The sequence below is a fragment of the Bactrocera neohumeralis genome, chromosome 6 (genome assembly GCF_024586455.1).
Source record: "Bactrocera neohumeralis isolate Rockhampton chromosome 6, APGP_CSIRO_Bneo_wtdbg2-racon-allhic-juicebox.fasta_v2, whole genome shotgun sequence".
Taxonomy (NCBI): Eukaryota; Metazoa; Arthropoda; class Insecta; order Diptera; family Tephritidae; genus Bactrocera; species Bactrocera neohumeralis.
Genome location: NC_065923.1, coordinates 32,644,947 through 32,667,548, shown reverse-complemented (window position 1 = coordinate 32,667,548; position 22,602 = coordinate 32,644,947). Strand labels below are relative to the sequence as shown.

The 22,602-nt window shown below is 36.8% G+C and overlaps 1 pseudogene; it reads right to left on the bottom strand.

Annotated features, from left to right (window-relative positions):
• Positions 1 to 9,721: 9,721 nt before the first annotated feature.
• On the bottom strand, positions 9,722 to 13,984 carry LOC126761892 (N-acetylgalactosamine kinase-like; annotated as a pseudogene).
• Between the last annotated feature and the right edge of the window lie 8,618 nt (positions 13,985 to 22,602).

The window sequence follows — 22,602 nt, the reverse complement described above, 5'->3', positions numbered from 1 at the left end:
AATTGATCTTGGAGCGAAAATTGCAAGGCGACTGAAATCACTTGCCCAGTAGAACACCTGCAAACACACACTTATTTTAGCGTATCCTCACTCAACACCTGCTGCTTTTATTTTGTCAGCACTCATACGCCCTGGTGGTCAACAAATCACCCATCATGGTTTTGTGGCTGTGGTAGATAACTAGTTTGGCGAATCGGGCTGACACAAATCAGCGACGGCTTATTTATGTTAAACAAAATGTATGCAATAAATTATAAATATGCTCTTTCACGCGCAAAATTTTTTGCCGATTTTAAGCGAAAATGTTCCGTGAACAGCGTTAAACGTGCAACGTAGCGTATACGCAACACAATAGACGACGGTCATTGTATGGTTGAATGTAAGCGGACATCCAGATTGTAATACACAGCTGCATTTGTATGCGTGTACAAATATGTATATTTTGTGGTATGTGCTAAGAGCGCAATCGAAAATATGCAGACAATCTGTTGCATAAACAATTCAAAGGAAATTTTAGGTCACTGAACGGTTATGTTGCCAGTGAAATTTATTCCACATGCAGTTCACTGAAATGTTGAAAATTTTTTGTGAATGTTGTTGTTGTCTTTTTTGTGATAAAGTTCAGAGATTATGGCTACTTTTTGTTTTCTACTGAATCGAGATTAATCTTAAATTGCATTTTATTGTTTGACCTTCAGCAGTTTAGATCTCTTCAATGCAAAACAAAAAGCAAAACAACATTTTACACAGAAAAACTTTTAGAGCGGGTTTTCGTTAAGCAGATTTGTTATAAGGATGTTTCAGCGTTTTACATTATCTTTCAAACGAGCAAGGGAAACTAAGGCCCCCCTGGGAGTTGGAAGTGTTTAAAAAATTCCTTGTTCTAACATTAGATTCAATCTTACGGTGGATAAGGCATGCGAATTTAACACTGTTCAAAGCCACCAAGGCACTCATGATATGGAGACGTCTTGCCAGCAGATCATGGGGCTGCAAACTAGTTTTCATAAGGCTGTATACCATGTCACTTGTGGAGCGGTTGCTTGGCATCTAAGGCAACGCAGTGTTCGGTAGGCATTCAACTATCGAAGTTGCAAAGGCTGGCCTCTGTATGCGCTTTAGGGACAATGCGTACTTCCCTAACCGCAACATCAGTCATAGTGGAGCTCACACCGCTACATGTAGTGATCAAGCAGGATGATCATGGCAGCAGAGGGTTTCAGCAAAGAGAATATAATGTCGTCTCAACAAATGGGACGGCGTTACGAAGAAAGTTAACTTTACAAAGAAGTTGAGAGTTACTCTCCGCAGAAAGGCGACTTACTGCTGAGGGGCAGCACTATCCCGTGGTATACTGACGACTCGAAAACACCGAAAGACAGGCATTGCGGAAGCGCACACCAAACTATTCATACCAATGGGATGTTTTGCGAATATCTTTCAAGCATACATAAGTCTTCGTTATAAGTCAGTGTGCAGAAATCAATCTCCACCGAAACTATCGCAACCAGCGTATCACATATATCGCGACAGTCTAAGCGTATGAAGTTAAATTGCTTTTAGTGGAGGAGTGTATAGAAAGGTTGAATCGCCTATCAGTGTGCAACCGGGTACACCTAATCTAGGTTCCGGGGCATAAAGGGGAGATATTCAGCTTTTTAAGTAAGGCTGTATGCAATTTTCATAGATTTTTTAATACATACCATCTATAAAAATTCTATATAGCCTTACTTAAAAAGCCGAATATCTCCAGAAGTATTAATGATAGCGATTTGGGCCTCGTACTTTTTTTATAGAAAATAAAATTTCCTACAAATTTATAGTGTACATTTTTTTAAACCTCCTGTCATTTACGAGATATATACAAAAAAATGCGAAATTCTTGGAAAAATCGGGTTTAGAGCCCCGTACTACCTCGCCGGTGTGAGTTACGACCTTCTTGCACTGGGCACTTTTGCAGAGTGAACAATTGTGAGAAATATACGTCTAAAGTCAAAGCGATGCTTTAAAATACCTCTGATCTGTAGGAATTTAAAGATGAAAACTCACGATTGTAGTGTATCTTCTATGGATGTTCTTAATGTTAATATTAAGGGCTAAAATTTTCAGGGAATTTTTTTTAGGGTATTCCCAAGGAAATTTCTTGACGATACTGAAAAAATTGATAGTTCAAAAAAGAAACACCCTAATATATATGAATATGCAAGTCGATATTAAACACAAATATATTTAAGTTAGAGTCACCCTTCAATAAATATTCAAGTCTTTCAAAAGCTTTCACGGTGTTTACATTAAGTGAGGCTATTAAACAGTTACGATGTCCAAACTGCATTAGCTTAATGCATTTTTAAGTAACGTTAATAGAAGCACGACACTTACCAAAGGTGTGGCAATAATCGAATGAAAAATAATACGAAAACATTTCATGTAGATATGTAAGTACACATGCAAACCCAAGTAATTAAATTTCGAAGTTAACTAAAGCTTACTTTAGGGCATGTGTTGCTAAGGCATAAGCTTCAATAAATATGCTGTACATATACGAGTATATTGCAAGGTCTGAAATCAACGCTCAAAATGGGAATAAAGCTCTCAACAAATGTTTACACACTAGTGTGATATATGAAACATTCTATGTATTTGTAATATTTTTGTTTTTCATATCGCCCAAAAATCTGTTATAAATTCTTGCTATCACTTAGGTGCTTATGTAGTCAAATATAAAATACACACCATAAACAATTCTCTGAAATATGGAAATACCATGACCTTTGAAAATTTTACGTCCCTTAAAGCAAAGGTATGTTTGTACTCGTATATATGTAAGGGTCAACCCAACTTAACTTTGTCTGACTATGTGGGCGAAATTCTTCAAAATTCGAAAGGTTATTTATGCATGTAAATATATATACAGACTTTAAGATTTTCACATCTATTTCAAGCATCTTTCTCTTACCGTTTCTATAGGCAATATATATTTGCGCATTTATGTATGGTGTACATATGTATGTACGTATAGAAATATTTAGGATACGAGAAGAGAGATAATTTTCCTCTTACCGGTCCAAATAATATATATGATAATATAACAACTTGTTTGGTCCACCCTCTTGTAATTTTAAAGTTTTTGAAAGTAAATTGTGACAGAAAAGCACCCGGAAATTATAATTAAATTCCTCAGGAAAGTTATATTTCAAAAAAATATATTTTTCTAAGATGGCAAGCGGTGATGCTCATTGTTTTTTCGATATTTGTGGTTTAATGCATCATAAGTTTGTGCCGGAAACACAGATGGTCAATAAAGACTTCTATTTGGCCGCATTCAGACGTTTGCGTGAGAAGAACCATCCACGATTGTGACGGAATTTAAAGCCAAAAACACAATGAATACCATCGAACAACCACTGTAGTCACCATATTTGGCTCCTTTTTTCTTGTTCCCCAAACTGAAATTGTTGCTCTGTGGAACTCGTTTGCAGTTATTCGAAGAGATGAAACAAAATTCGTGAAGGAGCTGAGAGCCATCCCAAAAAGTGCTTACGAAAAATGTTTCGAGGACTGGAAAAATCATGGGATAAGTGTATTATATATGGTGGGTTTACTTTGAAGGTGAATGAATAATTTTGAGGAAATATTAAATATTTTGCGTTTTGTTTACAATTTCGGGGTACTTTTTATTATAATGTATACAGAAATATTTAAAATGTGTTATAATTTAGTAGCTTGTTTGGTCGATTCTCTTATACCTCATTTTAAGATTTTTATCCGCAGATGAAGCCTTTCTTACTAATTTAATCGAAAGCTTAACGTTTTGATTTTGTTTTCTGCGCAAATTTGACAGTTTGAGCGTCTTCACCTTACTGAAAACCGAAAAGAGTAATTTCATTAACCAATACTAATTAAATACAATGTTATTAAGTAGCATCTACTGCAATAGATCCGTCAGTAAAATAGATTTGATTAAAGTTTTAGCAGCAGCTATCAATCATCTGTCAAAATGGAAAATTTGATAACTTATGCACCTCGTACCAGAGTTGGTATATCATCACTGTTTGAGTGAAAAGTCAATTTTGACTGATAATCCAATTAGAAAAACTACTTATTTACTAGGTAATGAAACGGGAGATCAGACTGAGATTCTCCGAACTTATTAACTTATATTCATTTGTGTTTGGAATTACCTACTAAAGTGGAGTAATAGGTTTACAGACGAAAAGCAGCTACACACGACTCACTTTTGCTGTCGTTCGTCCTTCAATGAGTACACAAGTCCCAGTGGATAATTTAGTTTTATAATTGTTGTGATCGACTTTATTATAATAATCTTTATAATAATTATCATAATCAAGTTCTTAGGAATTTGAGTATATCTAGACAATAAATTACAATATAAAATAATAATTCACAACGAAAATTACAATAGTTTACCATGGATTTGACTGTGACTGTCATTAAGTTTGATCAAATACAGGGTTTGTCTGGAAAGTAATAGAACTGATTTTCTTCGAAGCGTGCGTGCACCGACTGGATTCGGTAGAGGGCTTTCTAAATAACGAATGAGCGGCTGGGTCAGTTGTCTCCGAGCACCTGGAGAGTCAGGACAAGCATTTTCGTGCGACGTGTTTCTGTGAGTGGTGCAAGCCGAAAATGCAGCGTTCGTTAGAGCAGAGGTACGCGATTAAGTTCTGTGTGAAACGCGATAAATCTGCGACAGAGACGTTTGATATGATCAACCAGGCTTACCTAAGTAGATGTTACCTTTTAGCAAGAAGTGGTGTGTTTTGGTGACACCAGGTCTTTTTGGAGGGTTGAGAAGAGGTCGATGATGATGATGATGAAGACCGGGAGAATGAGCAAATCCAAAGTGAAAACCATGCTCATTGCCTTTTTTGACATCAAAGGCATCGTCCATTAGTGAAAATTGTTCCTCCTGGACAAACCGTTAACGCCAAGTTTTACGTGGGAGGCCGCAAGAGACTCAAACAAAGGATTAATCGGGTCCGACAAGATATCACAGCCGATTGGAAGTTGCACCACGACAAGGCCCCAGCTCACACTGCCTTTCTATAGAACAGCTACCTAACCAAAGCCGGCATCCTCACGCTTCCGCCGCCACCCTACAGTCCAGATGTGGCCCCCCGAACTTTTTTGTTTTCTGGCCTGAAAGCCGATGAAAGATAATCCACGCAGCATGCTCCTCAGTTCTCAAGGCTATTCGCAGAATGCCTTCCGTGACGCCTTTAATGCTTGGAAATCGCGCTGGCAGCGCTTCATCAGCGCAGAAGGAGCCTATTTGGAAAGTTTTTAAAGAATTGTAACGATTGGTTCAATAAATTTTTTTAAATCGACTCAGTCCTACTACTTTCCGGACAAACCCTGTAAAAGTCACATATGTATCTACACCCCCACATTAGTGTATAACGGATGTTTTTTAGACGTGTGGAGCAGAGTATAGACAAGCCGAATGAGTCTATTCCTATAGCGAACAAGAATTGGAGCTGTGTCCACTTACTTCAGTTACATCCTCAAAAAGTCGCTGTTTGGCTTGCGCTATGTACAGAAGGAATTGGCTACATTTCTTCAAAAACGAAATCGGGAATAATGTTAATGGGGGGTGCCGTAGAGCCTTTAATAATTACTTTTTCATGCCTGAATTGGAGATTGTTGACGAGGACCACCTTTGGTTCCATACAGCCATCGAAACAATCAATTTATTGAAAAAACCTTTTGGTGCCCGCATATATCGCATCTTGGGCTAATGCCATGGCTTCCAAAATCGTGCGATTTAACACCGCTGAACTATTTCTTTTGGAGTTATGTGAAGTAACTTGTGTAAACTAATTCCCGCGACGAGGGAGTTTTAAAAAAAAAATATATTTTGAGAACACATGTGGTTCTAGTGGATTGGCAGAGACAAATCAAAACTTTTTTTCCAAAATACTAATATTTATACATTTTGTTCTTATTTACTTTAAGTTAAAGCTAAAGCTGAAGTGTAAGCATCAGCTAGAGATTGATCCAGAACTAAGAAAGTGTCAATTACAATGTTAGCTGTTTCAGCATATTTCGGCGGAACGTTAAGCGTTCTGTTTTCTTTACAATTATTATTGTTATGCCTTCTTGTGAGGGTGAGCGATATTGTTTTGATAAGAATGGATTATTGGATTCAGAACATAAAAAGCATATCGAATTCTTAAATAATCAAAAACGTTAATTAAGATTTTTAATTTATGAGACTGTGTAATTGCAAAATGCAAAGATTCAATTTTATTTACAGTTGCGGAGGCTGTCATTAACTTGTACGCAGATAAGCTCCAGACGATTGATGCCTCAAAAGAGAATACTCGATATGTTATTGCTGTTATACGGCACCAATTACGTCATTAAGTGATCAAATATTCATCTTTATTTCACATAGCTGTTTAATTAATTATCCCCGGGCCGTACGGAGTTTAAAAGATCCTACAGCAGTTACTGGCACTTTGTAAATTACTTGAGAATATTCGACTTGATTTGGTAGTGAAACTTAAGCAAGTATTTTCAAATTATGTATGCCATTTTTACCAAACTTAATAAGAGAGCTTTTCAAATTTTGTTGTGGCAAACTCATTGCTTCAAAGTAATAAAATAGTAAAGCTCATAATACGAAATTTTATTCATATCAACGCAATGTTTAATACAAGTGCCTAAAGTTGTTGAATAACTAGAGGGTCCTTCATAGATATGTTGATGTTACATAAAATCAAATAGTTTATACACAATAAAATGCGCATATTACATATACAAGTACTTTTCCTTAGCTAAGCAATGGCAATAAAGTCCAGTAGGAAGTATGATTTATGAATTTATGTTCGTTTTCCAGCTTTCCTTTCAAGTGACAACTTAGTTCTGGCTGGTGGGTGAGCTATATATAAATTTGGAATTTACTGTAATGCATTTCCGACAGGGTCATTATTTTGCCTCCAGACAAGTAAATTGTTACATTATTTGTGAGTGATGTGCAGTGTTCAGGGGTTTGCAATAAATTGAACGAGTACTTGTTACTGTTGCTCTTGCTCTTGCGGCTAAACTATAAATTAATATAACGGCCGCCTTGAAATCAATTTGATGTCAAAACCACCCAACACTTAGTTTAACAGAAATATACATATGTACATATTGCATGTTTACTAATTTAATTACTATTTTACTCCTACTATACTACGTTTGGTGCATTAGTGTGAGTCCCTCTTTAAGCGGTCCATGTACATGAGGTTAAAACTAAAAGATTGAAGAAAGTTGAAACTAATGAAATACAAACAAAATGAAAAAAAAATTAATAAAATTTACAAATGCTTTTTGTTACTATTCTCTTATTTGGCCATTTTTAGTCAATTACTTGTTTCTCTCATATTTTCATTACCAACTTTCTTACTTTCTGCGGAATCAATGTGTAAGTAATGACAGCTATATGCTATGTCTATATCCGTTCGGAAAAATTATTATAACGGGTGATCCAAGTAGAGCTACTTTTTCAGTAGCGTTTTTTGACAGATCACGCGTGAGTTATTTGCATGTTATTTTTTCAGTATTGTTTGCCATTTCATCCTGGAAAGAGTTACGCCTGAACAATGTTTACAACCTTATTATGAAAACTTACGTTTTGAAAAGAATTTGTTTCGCGCGCTTCGCTAAACTTATGGTCAACATAATCGGCCTACTGTGCGTACTATTCGTAGTAACTCGAGACCAAGCATTCATTATTCGCTAATATTCGACCGAATAGACCACGTCCAGCACACAGTGAAGAAAATAATGCAGCTGCAGCTAGAAGTGTACACGAAGACTGTGGAGAGTCGATTCGGCGCCGTTCGCAACAACTCGGACTGACGTAGGGAACGACTTGGCGTATTTTACGTGGGAATCTTAAATTGACAGTAAAAAATACACACTGTGCAAGAGCTGAAGCCCCTCGACCTTTCCCAGCGACATCGTTTGATCGTCGGTGGAATCATCGGTCCATATTTCTTCAAAAATGATGACAGTAAGAATGTAACCGTCAATGGCGACCATTATTGCGCCGTGATAACCGACTATTTGATGTCTTAAATTGAAGCTCGTGATCTCGGTGACATTTAGTTTCAATAAGATAACGCTATTTTCCACACATTGCATCAATCACTGGATTTATTGAGAGAACACTTCGGTGAGCAGATAATTTAACGTTTCGAACCGGTCAATTGGCCATCAAGATCGTGTGATATCATACTGTTAGACTTTTTACTGTGGATATATGTAAATCTAAATTCTATGCGGACAATTCCGCTACGTTTCAAGCCTTGGCACGCGTCATGCGTCAGTTACCAGTCGAAATGTTCGAACGAGCCATGGAAAAACCATCTGAAACGTAGCCGCGGCCAACATTTGAAAGAGATAATTTTCAAAAAATAAATGCCAAAGAATGTTCTTTCGATCACTCTTTATAATATCCCTTTGTGCCGCCATTTTGGAGTCATTAGCATCAAAATAATACACGTGCATATATAATGCTTTATATGGATGTGAATATTTCCTTTTATAGTTTTTGTCTATTTTATTCTATGCAAGGTCCTCAACCTGTCCCTGTCCCTGACCTTTGTTTAAATACCCAAGGTGTGGAAAATTAGAGGACAGACCTACTGAAACCTGGAGAACCCGCCAACAAAGGAGAGTCCTATCGTCCAATAACTCTCCTCTCCTCAGTAGAGGAGACACATGTGGTCATAGTACTCCTGACCTTCACGCACCACCTGAGTCTAGCAAACCACCAACATGGCTTCCGAAAAGTGCACAGCATCACCACATAGTTCTAGCCTCAACCAAAAACCACCATGCGGGAGAACGATCCTTGTAGCGTTGGACTTGTCAAAAGCTCTTCACACAGTCAACCACACAACGCTACTTGAGGACATCGCGAAATTTCCCTCCCTCCAATATTGAAGAGGTGTACTATGAACTGCCTGGGCGGTAGACAATCATCCGTACTGTTATGTGGTAAAAACTCTAACTTGAAAATAATCCACTCCTTGTTGCTCTTTAATTTCTACATCTCAATTGCAGTCGATAGCGTTACAATTCCGTCTGTCAATATTCCTATGGTTTTAGGGGTGACACTCGAAAGCCTGTGCTCCTTCCCTTCTCACACCTCCGCGATTATTCTCAATGTAAAGAGCCGCAACAAAATCCTAAAGTCCCTAGCCGGCAGCACAGGGGCAAAGGACAAAGAAACGTTGTTGCCAACATACAAGATAATCGGCCGAACGGTCCTTAACTACGCCGCACCTATATGGTCGCCTGGATGCAGTGAAACGCAGACGAGGAAGCTTCAGAAACGTCGGATCACTGTACTCCGGACAAGAACGGGATGCCTCTTTATGTCTCCTATCGAACACCTGCACATAAGGCCCGTATGCTACCAGTAAAGGGGTATAATGAATTCCCAATCCAACCAGTTTCTGCAGGGGTATTTTCGTAAAAATCATCCCTGCAGTCACCTGCTGCAACGACTATGCGAGCCTACACATCTGAGACCCCTCTCCCTATGGTCCGGCCCGGTCAAATATTTTGACTTCCTAAATCGGAGAAATCACTTTTTTACCAAATCTCTTGAAAACAAGTGTCGTAAAGAGTTATGGAATACTTACTTTCCTCTTAACATTTAAGCTATTTCTTGTAAAAGAGAATTAAAGATTTGTTTGCAGTTCATTACATATTTGATTGATCACCTTGTATTGGATGGAGGATTATGTAAAAAATGTTTATATATTTCAACTAGTAATATTTTGGCAATTGTTTGCAACAGAAAACGACGCGTTTGTCAATTAACAAGACACAAAGCTGAGTTGAAAGATTTCTGCGCCATTTCCCGGAAATGTTGCGAACACAACATCATCGAAGTCATTGGCGCCATACCGCTCGAGCAAATCTTGTGGCAGCAGCTTAAAGTAATTCGCTTTAAGCATTTTTATGTATTGCTTAGAGGATTCCAGAGAGTCACAGCAGGCGACCACGCAGCCACCCCAACTGAAAGTTAAGGTAAAAAGAAGGAAGAAGTGATACAAGATAGGTGAATTATGTAAATATATATGTGTAAGCATAGGTGCACTGTGGGTTGACGGTCTATTAATAATGATCTTACTCTGCACTGGTAAGTCTAGCGCCCACATCAACCGTATCAGATAAGCCAATAAAACGATCCAGATCGGTGTACGAACACTCGTAGAGCTCCTTAAGACTTTGGTGTGATTGACGCATCAATTGTGACAGCAGCGTAAATGCCTTTGCGGCATCATTGACACCGTTACTGTTTGACTTTCCGCTCACGCCATTGCAGATGTATTGCGGTTCGTTATGGTGGCGCTCGCATATTTGGCGAAATTTCGCCACACGCAGTGACTCTGTAATACGATTAAGAAGAAGCAGAGATTAGCAATTACTTGCAACGCAACCATTGTTTGCCGCCTTGTCCCCCAAAATTCCACGTACCTTGTATGACGTATAGAGCGCGTTGCTTAAATTAGAATTGTGTCATGTGCCGCGTATTGACGGTGAGAAATTCCCTCTCGAATTCCTCAGCGTCGACCTCCAACTCGCGCGCACACAACTCTGCGCGTGTGTAAATATCCTTTGGCAGCCATTTCAACACTAGCTCTTCCAGTTCGCCGAGCGTGCAATGCAGCGCCTCTTGCAACTGCACAAAGCGCAACATGCCACGCCAATTGCTGAACTTCATATGCTTGGCAATAATGCGCGCAGCCAAGCGGCATTCCACTACGCGTTCATTGAAATCCGACGAGGCTGCTTTGTTCTTTGCCGCCAGACTGTTGGCCATGAAGCACACACCAGCCGGCAACTGTATGTGTGTGGCATTCAGCTCCGGATGGAATTCGATGAATTGTGCGCAACCAGTTTTGGCCAGGTAGGCGATGGCCTGATCGATGCTGCCACCCTTTGTGCCAATATAGCGTTCACAACGTGCTGATATGGCGACCAACTGTTTGCGTTCCAAGGGCAATTGGTGCACATACATATGCCGTGGCCAACACAGCGGCGCTAACCAATGCACTGGAGCTGCTCAAACCCGAAGCTGGCGGTATGTTAACGCTCAACGCGACGTCCATGCCGATGGGCCGCATTGTTTCACCACTGTTCGCTTGTTGGATTTGCTCATAGATGCCCTTCACACCGCACAGATAGTATTTATACCATTTCGGTGCACCATTTTGCGGCAAATCAATGCTATGCGCGTTAGGTGTGAGAATGTTGGTTTGTAAGTGAAATAATGAAAGTTGCGGAGATATTTCAGATATTCCTACCTGAGCTTACTCAAATCGCATTTGAAGTTTTGATAGCGCTTTGTTCCCACATTGCTGATAAAGAAAAGCGCTAGAAGGGATAAACGATTCTGGGGTGACAGTTTAGCTTGAAAAGCGCAGGAGGCTCGTGACTTGTATCAAACGATACGGCAACTGACAAACGCAACACTCAAAAACACCAAACCACTAAAAGATGAAGACGGCAAATTGACAACGGCCAAAGATAATCAGACTACCATCTGGGAGCGTTATTATGAAAAATTGCTATCACCAACTTCGTCGGAGGCTATTCAGCCACGCGGTTGCCAACGTCACACACCAAGACGTGACATTCACACCTCGTACCCAGATGAGACGGAGATAATGACTGCTATCAGAACATTAAAGAGCAACAAAACTCCTGGACCGGATAACATCAACTCAGAACTCCTAAAACCTGATCCTCAGACGACTGCGCGGACACTGTTTCCTCCTTATGTCAAGGATATTTGGGTCTCAGAAAAGATGCCAGACGAGCTAAGACGAGAAGAAGGATCGCTGGAACATGTCTCGAAAAAGTCGACGAGTTTTGCTATTTAGGTAGCATCATAACTAAAAATGGTGGATCAGCAACCGATATACGAAATCGTGTATCCAAAGGTCGCGCTGCCTTTGGAATATTGGATAAAGTCTGGAGATCAACACATATATCCATACGTACGAAGCTAAAAATATTCGATTCAAGCGTGAAATCCGTTGTATTATATGGCTGCTAGACGTGGAATATTGCAGCGAATGTTTTACAATCACTGCAATCCTTTCTTAACCGATGTCTTCGAAAAATTATGCGGATATTCTGGCCTAACGTTATTAGCAATACTAACCACTGGACCGTAACCAAACAGCTACCGATCCATATCGAAATTCGATGTCGTAAATGAAAATGTAGCGGCCACACTCTGCGAAAGCCTCACGATGACATTAGTAGAACAGCGATAGATTGGAATTCGCAAGGAAGCCGAAGACCAGCCAACATCTGGAGCCGGGAAGCAGAAGCACAGAGAAGTGGTTATTCTTGGTGAGAAATTAAATTCATAGCTTTAAATAAAATTAATTATAATTTGTTTATTGTGGCCCTATGTTCCACCTAGGAACTACGAGTAAATATATATTTGACGACGATTCATTTGAGAAGAAATGTTTCGTATTCTAAACTGATTCACTAATGTTAATAAAAATTAATTCATTCGACAAAGACGGTCAAAATATTGGCCTCCTGTCGTATTAAAAAGGAATCCCTTCATCCTGATGTCTGTACCTCTCACTTAATTTATCCTTTATATTAATAAAACCGTCTTTTAGTCCGAAATTATGCAAGAGCATAGAAAGAGCAATGTAAACTAATTATATCTTTGCTAGCTATTATAATCACTAGAGAGAAAACTAGTTAACTATTAAACTAATTACGCCATGTGTATGCTGTATAATCTAACAAGCTTGCCCCTAAAACCAAATACGCTCTTATTAACTTCTGTAATATTAAACGGACCACCGTTTGCAGAAGCTTTGTGTCAAAGTCATTAAAATAAAATCAGCAGGAAGAGTTTTAGCGAAAATATTACATTTTCAGCATATGGCTAAATTATTTCTTAAATATTTTTAACAAATACCGAAGAGCTCCAACTTTATTTACACAGAAATCATGAAGTTTTAAAATTGCACAGTAGGGACTATGCGCCATATATCATTCCAAACACCACTTAAAGCAATAATAATATGCACTTTTGTTGTTGTTGTTGTTACAATTTATGAGGCTACATAAATTGTCAAGCTCTTCTTGCTCGCGCATTTCGGCCTCTCTCTTTTATTGTCTGCAAAAGGGTCAAGACTTCAACTCTTGGTATCCCGAACGTGTTGTCTTCGATCGTAACGTTGCTAGGTAGGCAGTCTGCTTTCTCTCCGCTGCGACACGGTACTCCTCGTCGTACCAGCTGTTCTTTTGCACTTTCCGAAAACCAATGGTTTCGGTTGCAGCTGTACGTAAGAAGTTTGAAATGCGGTCCCACAGTTCCCTTATACCGAGTTGTTGACGAGTGCTCTCAGAGAGCAGGAGTGCAAGCCGAGTAGCAAATCGTTCGGCCTTCTGTTGTGATTGCAGCTCTTCGACGTCGAACCTTCCTTGTGTTTGTTGACGTGCATTTTGTGCTGCACACAGGCGGGTGCGAATCTTGGCTGCAACAAGATAGTGGTCCGAGTCGATGTTAGGACCTCGAAGTGTACACACGTCTTGAATACTGGAGACGTGTCTTTCATCTATCACAACATGATCGATCTGGTTGGTGGCTTTTCGATCTGGAGACAACCAGATAGCTTTATAAATTTTTTCAAGCTGGAATAACCATATTTCGGGCTCCGGCGAAGTCGAACAGCCTCAGCTCATTTGGGGATGTTTCCTCATAGAGGCTGAATTTCCCTACCGTTGTGCCGAAGATAGCTTGTTTGCCCACCCTGGCGTTAAATTCGCCAAGCACGCTTTTTATATCGTGGCGGGGGAAGCTCTGATAGGTGCGATTCACGCGCTCATAGGAGGCATCTTTGGTCACATCGTCCTTCTCTTTCGTCGAGACACGGACGCCGATCAGCGATATGTTGAAGAACTTCCGTCCGTCCATACGTGCAAGCTGTAACTTGAGTAAAAATTGAATTATCATGATGAAGCTTGGTACACGTATTTCTTGGCTCCATAAGAAGGTTAAGTTCGAAGATGGGCAAAATCGGCCCACTGCCACGCCCACAAAATGGCGAAAACCAAAAACCTATAAAGTGTCATAACTAAGCCAGAAATAAAGATATTAAAGTGAAATTTGGCACAAAGGATCGCATTAGGGTGGGGAATATTTGGACGTAATCTGTTTGGAAAACTGGGCGTGGCCCCGCCCCCTACTAAGTTTTTTGTACATATCTCGGAAACTACTATAGCTATGTCAACCAATTTCTATAGAGTCGTTTCCTTCAAACATTTCCATATACAGTTCAAAAATGGAAGAAATCGGATAATAACCTCGCCCACCTCCCATACAAAGGTTATGTTGAAAATCACTAAAAGTGCGTTAACCGACTAACAAAAAATGTCAGAAACACTAAATTTTACGGAAAAAATGGCAGAAGGAAGCTGCACCCAGGCTTTTTTTAAAAATTGAAAATGGGTGTGGCGTCGCGCACTTATGGACCAAAAACCATATCTCAGGAACTACTAGACCGATTTCAATGAAATTCGGTAATCTATTTTCTTAACACCCCGATGACATGTACGAAATATGGGTGAAATCGGTTCACAACCACGCCTTCTTCCAATATAACGCTATTTTGAATTCCATCTGAAGCTTTCTCTGTATAATATATACATTAGGAACCAATGATGATAGCGGAATAAAACTTTACACAAATACGGCATTTGAAAAGTATGTAAATGACGGATAATGAAATCTTGATTATCACTTTATCATGCGAGAGTATAAAATGTTCGGTAACACCCGAACTTAGCCCTTCCTTACTTGTTTTCTTAATATAATCCGTGTCAACTGCGCCAAGTGTTTACCTATCAATAACGTTAGTTAAATAAGTACCCCACTCAATACAATGTAAAGGATAACAACGGTTAAATGGGGCACACTTACCTATAAGATGAATAACATTTTGCCTTGGGCTAATCTCCAGCTGAATTGTTGTATTACAAGTCACATCAATATGAGGCAAGTTACTAAGAAGGCCACAGCTCACGTAGGTGACTCATCAATGGTCTATTGTGTTGAAATCACTTAACCCATGTCAGTTGGGTAAACAGAATATGTGTGCTAAAGGGAATTGCCGAAGATTGTTTATACGCCTTGACAATATCCCCAGCCAATGCTAGGCTTCCGGTTGCTCAATTGATTGATACTTGTGTCAAGATTAAGGAAGGAAGTTGAGAAAACAATTAATATATATATATATATATATATACTATATGTATATATCGACCATGCCACTTTTGTTGCGAACAAATATAAAAAGATGAAAACAAAATCAGCACAAGCACAAAATCTTTCGCAAACGTTTGCTGGAGCAAAAATTTGCGGTTGACAAATTTCATGCACACAACAGCTTTTGTATCACTCTCTATGAACATACTATATATAAGTACATCTATATATTAGGGTGGGCCAAAAACCGATTGAATTTATGGGTTAAAACGAAACTGGATTTGTAGTTTAATTTTAAAAAGGCGTCGGTGAGCATTCGAATATTAAGATTTCCATAGACATATAAATGCCACGTAAAAAGTTTATGCTTCTTTCTATATCGGTTTCTGATAACATAAGCTAGTTTTAGGCTCTCCCTAGTATAAACATATGTATATATTTCAAAGTCTTGTTGTGCTCGTAGTGTCGCCGCGATTTTTGGTCTTAGGTAAACGACATAATACAGACTTGTCATTTCAATTCACTTCTTTTGTAAATCAAAATATTTGTGAACTTTCTGCACATAAGTGACACTGCCGTACATAAGTTTTGCAAGTTGTCAAAGTAGTGCCGGCATCAAAATAAGATTGAATGCTCAGCGCTAATGCAAGCTATTGAAAGGGAATATTGTCAAAATATAGGACAAGCCCAGCCCGCTTATATTTACTTAAACAAAGACCATTTTTACCGTTATATGTGAGCACATTTGTATGAATGTGTATGTAAATATAATGGTACCTACGCTATATATGTAAATTTCTGTGCGTGTATGTATGTATGTGCTGTTATTTAGGATTTCCTTAATTTGATTTATTTAACTTAAGAATAATCAAATTGCAATAAATCAGTATTTGCCCAATCAATATTTTACTTTATTTCACACAGAAAAAAGAATTCTATACTCAATATTAAATCTAAAGTTGAAGTTCACGAGATATTTTATGTTTAATGGTTTCACGAATATTTAATAGGTAAATTAAAACGGTACTATTTGTATTTTTAGTCATACATATGTATGTATGTACATATATTTTTTAATGGATGACAATGTTATATTATGCTCTGATTTTCTATATTCTTTTGTTTTCTACTCCATAACAATGCTGCTGAAAACCAAAGTTTTCTTGTCCCTTGCATATATTGTTAATTTTGCCAACCTTTGTTACATGCGGCAATAGCTCAGTGGTTAGAGTCTGCAGCTGTCATGCAAGGGTTTTGGGTCCAAATCCGGGTCTGGGCCGCTTTTTTAAATACTATTTTTTTAGCTTTTTAGTCGCTAAATTGATGAAATAATAATTTTTTTCCTCTAAATCCGTCATGCGTTCTCGTCTATATCTATATATTGTCATATATGGTTTTACTATTTTTTATATGATCTCTAACAATATTTAATAAAAATAAACAAAATGGGGATTTTGTGTTTGGGGATTTTGTACTTTGTTCTAAATGATTCGTTAGTTTAATTTAGTAGGATCGGTGTGAATCCTAAATTTTTTAAAACGTCTTGTAACTGCTGTTGATTTCCTAAAAGGTTTCTTTTCCATAATTTCGGTTTAATAATTTGTTCTGGCTGGGTCTTGATAGTTCAATTATGACAGTTTTCAAATCTATCTATCTTGTTGTCTGAATTTAAAATTTTGGTGAAACATGTAATGCATATTACCTCACACATTATCTTATTCTTACCTAGCTATAGCAAAATCCAGATTTAAATTTTATGGCATGCTTTTTCATGGTAGAAATACAGTCGAAAGTTTGTTGGATCGATAGGTTAATCCTATTTCAAATTCATAAAATGCTTTTAAAACTAACCTTTATAAAATAATTTTATAAATAAAAGAGATTTTAATTTGTTTTTGTGTACTACTTATTTTATTCATTATTCATTAATACATTTGCATCACAGTCCAGTGTAATATAGCACGCCATAGCGGATGAGCAATCTTATTTCTAGTGGCAATCAATTTGCTCGAGTAATGTTGTGCCTTGTCATTCAATTGACCTCCGCTACGATATAAAGTAATCTAATAAGTGCTAAAGGGTGTTTTAATTGGACCATCAATTAAGAGCATATGTGAATGTAATTGAAAAAGGAACTAAGCAATGACATTTAAACGTCTCGTACGTGGATACTGATTTCAATTTGTTGTCACACCTTAGGTAGCTACAAAAATTCTAAGCACGTGAGCAAGAATTTACAAAGGAAACGCAGCTATATAGATACAGTAGGAGGGAAAAGGCAGGGTTATATGTTGTTAAAAATTCAATGGTAGAACTGCGAATATTATTTTTTGCACAAAGCTTTTATAAATATTCAAATTTATTGAAACATAGTATATGAATTTGGAATGGCACTGAAATGTGTAGAAAATGAGGCAAGAATAGGTTTAGTTATAGTTTTTTATTCATTCCATTATCGTCTTAAGTAAGGTCTTTCGGAAAAGAGTTAAAATTTTTTGAAAAAAAAACACAAGAAAAATTTCTTTATCTCAAATAATTGATTTTTTTGTATTTAGTATCAATGTTAAGAGAAAATATTGTATCTCCAATGCTACCAACAACATTGTATTATACCATACGGTATTGGAAAGGTGAGATTGAAATTAAATTCGTGGAAGTTGACGAAAAGTTACAGCTGTTCAAAAATGAATGAAAATAATGCAGAAATTCGCTATATTTTGAAAATTTTATATAAAAAAGGAAGAATGCAAGCCATCAATGAAATTTGTGAATTTGCGAACAATGGCTCGTTCGCTTTTCGCTTCCATTCTGGAAAATTTCGATATTTCGATTTACATTGATAAAAGTTTTACAATGATGGAATAATGTCTCCAGCGGATAAAGGGCGAAAGGTGATCTACCAAATTGTACATATTTGTTTATTTATTTATTAGTATAAATATAAAAAAATAATTTGAAATTTGATTAGAAATACGAAAAGACTTTTTCGACTACACAATATATGATTAATATTAGTTACGTATATCTATAAATTTAAAACGTTTAAAACTTCAATTCATGATAAATAATTTTATTATGAATTTTGCGATTTTGCAGTTCGTTTTTAAGCAAACTTATATTCATATTACACGATAACTCCATTTACAATATGAGTTCATACCAAACATTTGTTATTTAAATCGATACAAATTCATTATTATGATATTATCAATGGAAAATTAGTTAAATGGTTCTTCTATTTATTTTTGTTCCAGTTTTCAATGTAATCCATTTCAAACAAGTATATCCAAAAATATATTTTAAACGGTCTATTTGGCAACATAACATTAAAAACATATACATATACGCATGTCATCTCCATTCAAAAATGTACACATATGCGCTTCAAAATTCAATTATGAATGCTCAAAATCATCATCAATGTTTGATGATGACACACATGGCACCAAGGTGACGCTTAACTCGGGATTTTTCGCTGAAACTTTGGAAATTAAATTTTCGGCAGTTCGCAAATTGCTTACGTTTTACACCAGAGATTTCAGCCGAAAATTATAGGTAATTGTTTGTTGAACTGCTTTTGAGGTTATGAGAATTATTATTTGTATACATATACTATACATTAGGGTGTTCTTCATTTAACAAGTTGCCTTTTTTATTCCAAACGCCAACTGAAGTTTCGGGTTAGGTGCTAATAAAGGGATCTAGCGTTAATTTAAATCTTTCATTAGATATGATGTTATTTACAAACAAGTTTATTGAGATTACTCACATATTATATATCATAAATTAAAATGGAAGTTTGAAAATGTTTAAATTAGTAATCAAATGGAAAGGTTAATTTTGTCCATTTCATCTCCTTTAAAGTAATCCCCTCCAGCTGCAATACACTTATGCAACTGAAATTTTTCCGTCATCGTAGCACTTGAAAAAATCCTCTGTCTTGATGGCCATCAGAGCCTTCTTCGATTCCGCTTCATATCCTCAATTGAGTCAAAACGGTGTCCTCAGAATGGTCACGTGAATTTGCTGAATAGCCAGAAGTTACACGAAGGTAAATCAGGCGAATGCGGTGGTTGCGGCACGATATTAGCTGAAAATTTGGAGAAATGATCACGAATAACCAATGCAGTATAAGATGTTGCATTATCACACTTCTTTGTCCAATAAACTCAGACATACTAAAAATCGAAGAACTCACTTTTAGAGCCACACAAAACGACGCGTATATGAATATTTTGACATGAAATTTAGCATAGATGTCACTAACAGTACTACCAACTTGCAGAAAAAGCTTACCGTTTTCAAAAACACGCGAAGTATGAACTAAAAATTCACCTTTCAATTTGATCACAGTATTTATTTTTTCTTTAAGGGGCTATACCACTGTAACGCATAAAAAGTTAAGCAATTTTCGTGAGTTTTTTTCAAAGAAAGTACTCTATTGAAAGTTTCGAACTTCTTTTAACGTAATAAGGTAGGTAGGTAGGAGTGCAGCCCTATCGGGCTCAATTAGCACTTGATGTGCCATTTTGATACACTATTCGTAGAACCTCCTGTATCTGCTATTACGTTTCACCTTCTCTCTCAAACCATTTTGAGGTTTCGATGAAACTACTTATGTCCGATATGCTTTTGGTGGAAATCCATTCAAGGTTTGGTGCTTGGTGGATTCCGAGTGTTTTGTGTCGGATCTGTGCTAGAGCTGGGCATTCGCAGAGAAAGTGGAAGATTGTTTCCTTGTTCCCTGCTACTCCGCAGCCACGGCAGATGTCGTTGTAGGGCAATCCCATTTGGACGCGTGTTCCCCAAATGGCCAGTGCCCTGTTGTGGTAGCTGTTATTCTGTAAATACTTTTTCTTAACCTATTTAATAAGTCATTGGTTCTTTTCCTGTCATATGTTGGCCATAATTGTTTAGTTATGACGCATTTTGTAATGTTTTTCCACGTAATAAGGTATATTGTCAGCTATATTTGTACTGTCTTCGAAGGTGCCAAAAAAACGTGCCCTAACTGCTGACATGATTCCGGCCGAACGATTAGCTGAAACAAAAAACTCAAAAAGTTTATTAAATTTAAATACATTTCCTATACAATGGCCTACGATGTTTGAAAAATATCAAAAATTAACAAAATGGCGTAATTTTGAAAAAAAAATCGTTTTTTTAGGTTGAAAATGGTCGTTTTTTAATGCCAAATTGACAATTTTCAACCAATCACTACGATCATTTTTAATCATTGTGTAGTAAATGTATTCAGCAATACTCAGTTTTAATTTGAAGACGATCGGTTACTTTCTCGTTGAGTTATAATATCAGCAATTATGAAAAATGTCGTTTCGAGAAAAACGCCTTTAAAGTTTCACTTTTATATGTTCGTACCTCCGAGCGGTCGCTCTTTAGAACGCTGCCATCCAAAACCTATTCAAGATACGACCTTGCCGATTTTACAGAATATTTTTGGAAATATAAACTATCGAAAAAGCAAAAAACATATATTTTTTTTGGAAGTGTCACACTGGTATAACCCCTTAAATCACTGAGAATAAGCAACTTAAATTAGAAAAATATAATAGGAATTCAGTAATATAATTCAATAGTTCATTAACAGTTAGATATATTTACTTAAATTCACTTTAGTTATGGAGTGATTAGAATTTTTAGAACCAAAAATATATAAGCTTAAATTGTAGTTTTCATTTAAACAATATTAGCATTATTTATATTGGAAATGGCTTGTTCTTGTTTGCAACACTTACCCTGTTCTAATTGCTTGTATGATCGTTCTGCAACCAATAATAAAACAACACAGACTTAATGCTTTCTGTTTTCAAATTTACAGTATCCAGAAATTTTGAGCGTACACATCTATGTATACATGTATGTACATATATATTATAGCAGAACTACACAAACAGACAACAAGTACATTGAATGCGCATGTGGAATGAATCCATAAAGTCAAGTATAAAGTGGTTTTGTTAATCTGCTATTTTCGGATCGATCACGTGCTTGTGCATTGTGCGTCCAAAAAACTTACCTATAACCTATAGGTTGCGACAAGGCAGCGCTGAGGTAACTCATACGCCATATGTTGTAAGCGTTTAATCTAATTCGGTAATGCTTTTGTTAAAAATTTTTGTTGTCGACGACTTTGTTGGAAATATAAATTGACGACCGTTTTTTCAAAAAAGTGTAACTCATTTATATTATATAATTGATTGTACGAGCAATATTTATTTAATTAATATAATACAAAATAAAATAAGTTTTTTTTGGCTGGTTCACAATTGGATTTTTATAGTTTGTGCGGATTACAATTTTTTCTTAATAAATTTAAAAATATTTTTGGCCTAACCGCTCGCTTGATTGAATTGCAGTAAAGACATGTACACAATAAACAAGTCGGTGTTTTAGCTAAATAGTACGCAACTATGTTAAGTTACAGCTCAAAAGCAGCAAATACACATATCCATTATCCATGATAACGATTGCAATTTTTTTCTGATTTTATGAGGGCAATAACATATTTTAAATTGACTTTGTTGCTTAGTAGTAATGGAAAATTCCCATAACACACGCATTATCATCTGAAACAGTTTTTAATAAGACAATCATACATTTATAGCACTCGTTATCCATGTAGTTTATATGGTAGTAGTAAGTAATTCGATCGATTTTATTCACTTCATTTAGAAAATTTAATTATTAGTATGGCAAAGTCATTTATGCAATATGTACCGAATTGTCTCATTTTTTTATTCGAAATATTTACTGAAATTTGAAAAAATATTACTTAACAGACAAACTGAAAGTTCGTTCTATTCTAAACTCAAATAGATTTTTTATATAAAAATTTGATTTTTCACCTCTAACATAGTTGCTTTTAAGGCGAATAACCGGTTATAACTTTTCGATACAATTTTTGTAGCACGATTTTCTGTGATTACCTTGTTATTGCTGTTGATATATTGATAGTGGTTTTCAGTGGGTAAAACCCCTGATAAGTTGTGTTTACGTATTTTGGATTGTCCTTTCTAATGAGTATTTACTTGAAGGCTAGTAACAACAGAAAGTCCGTAGAAGCCAGGTGCGGAATATATTGTGCACATAAAAGCAATTCGAAGCCCAATTTATTGGGATTGTTTTCATTAATTTGGATTTCGAAGACATTGTCTGGATTGCAAGCTTGTTTTGCATCCCAATTTGGTCAAAATTTTGGTATATCCACATATTCCTGAAAGTTTCTTTGATATCATCAGAGCGTTGATATCTGAATCTGCTTAAATTTTCTCTCGATGTCCGACTTCAAAGTAATCCCCTCCCGCTGC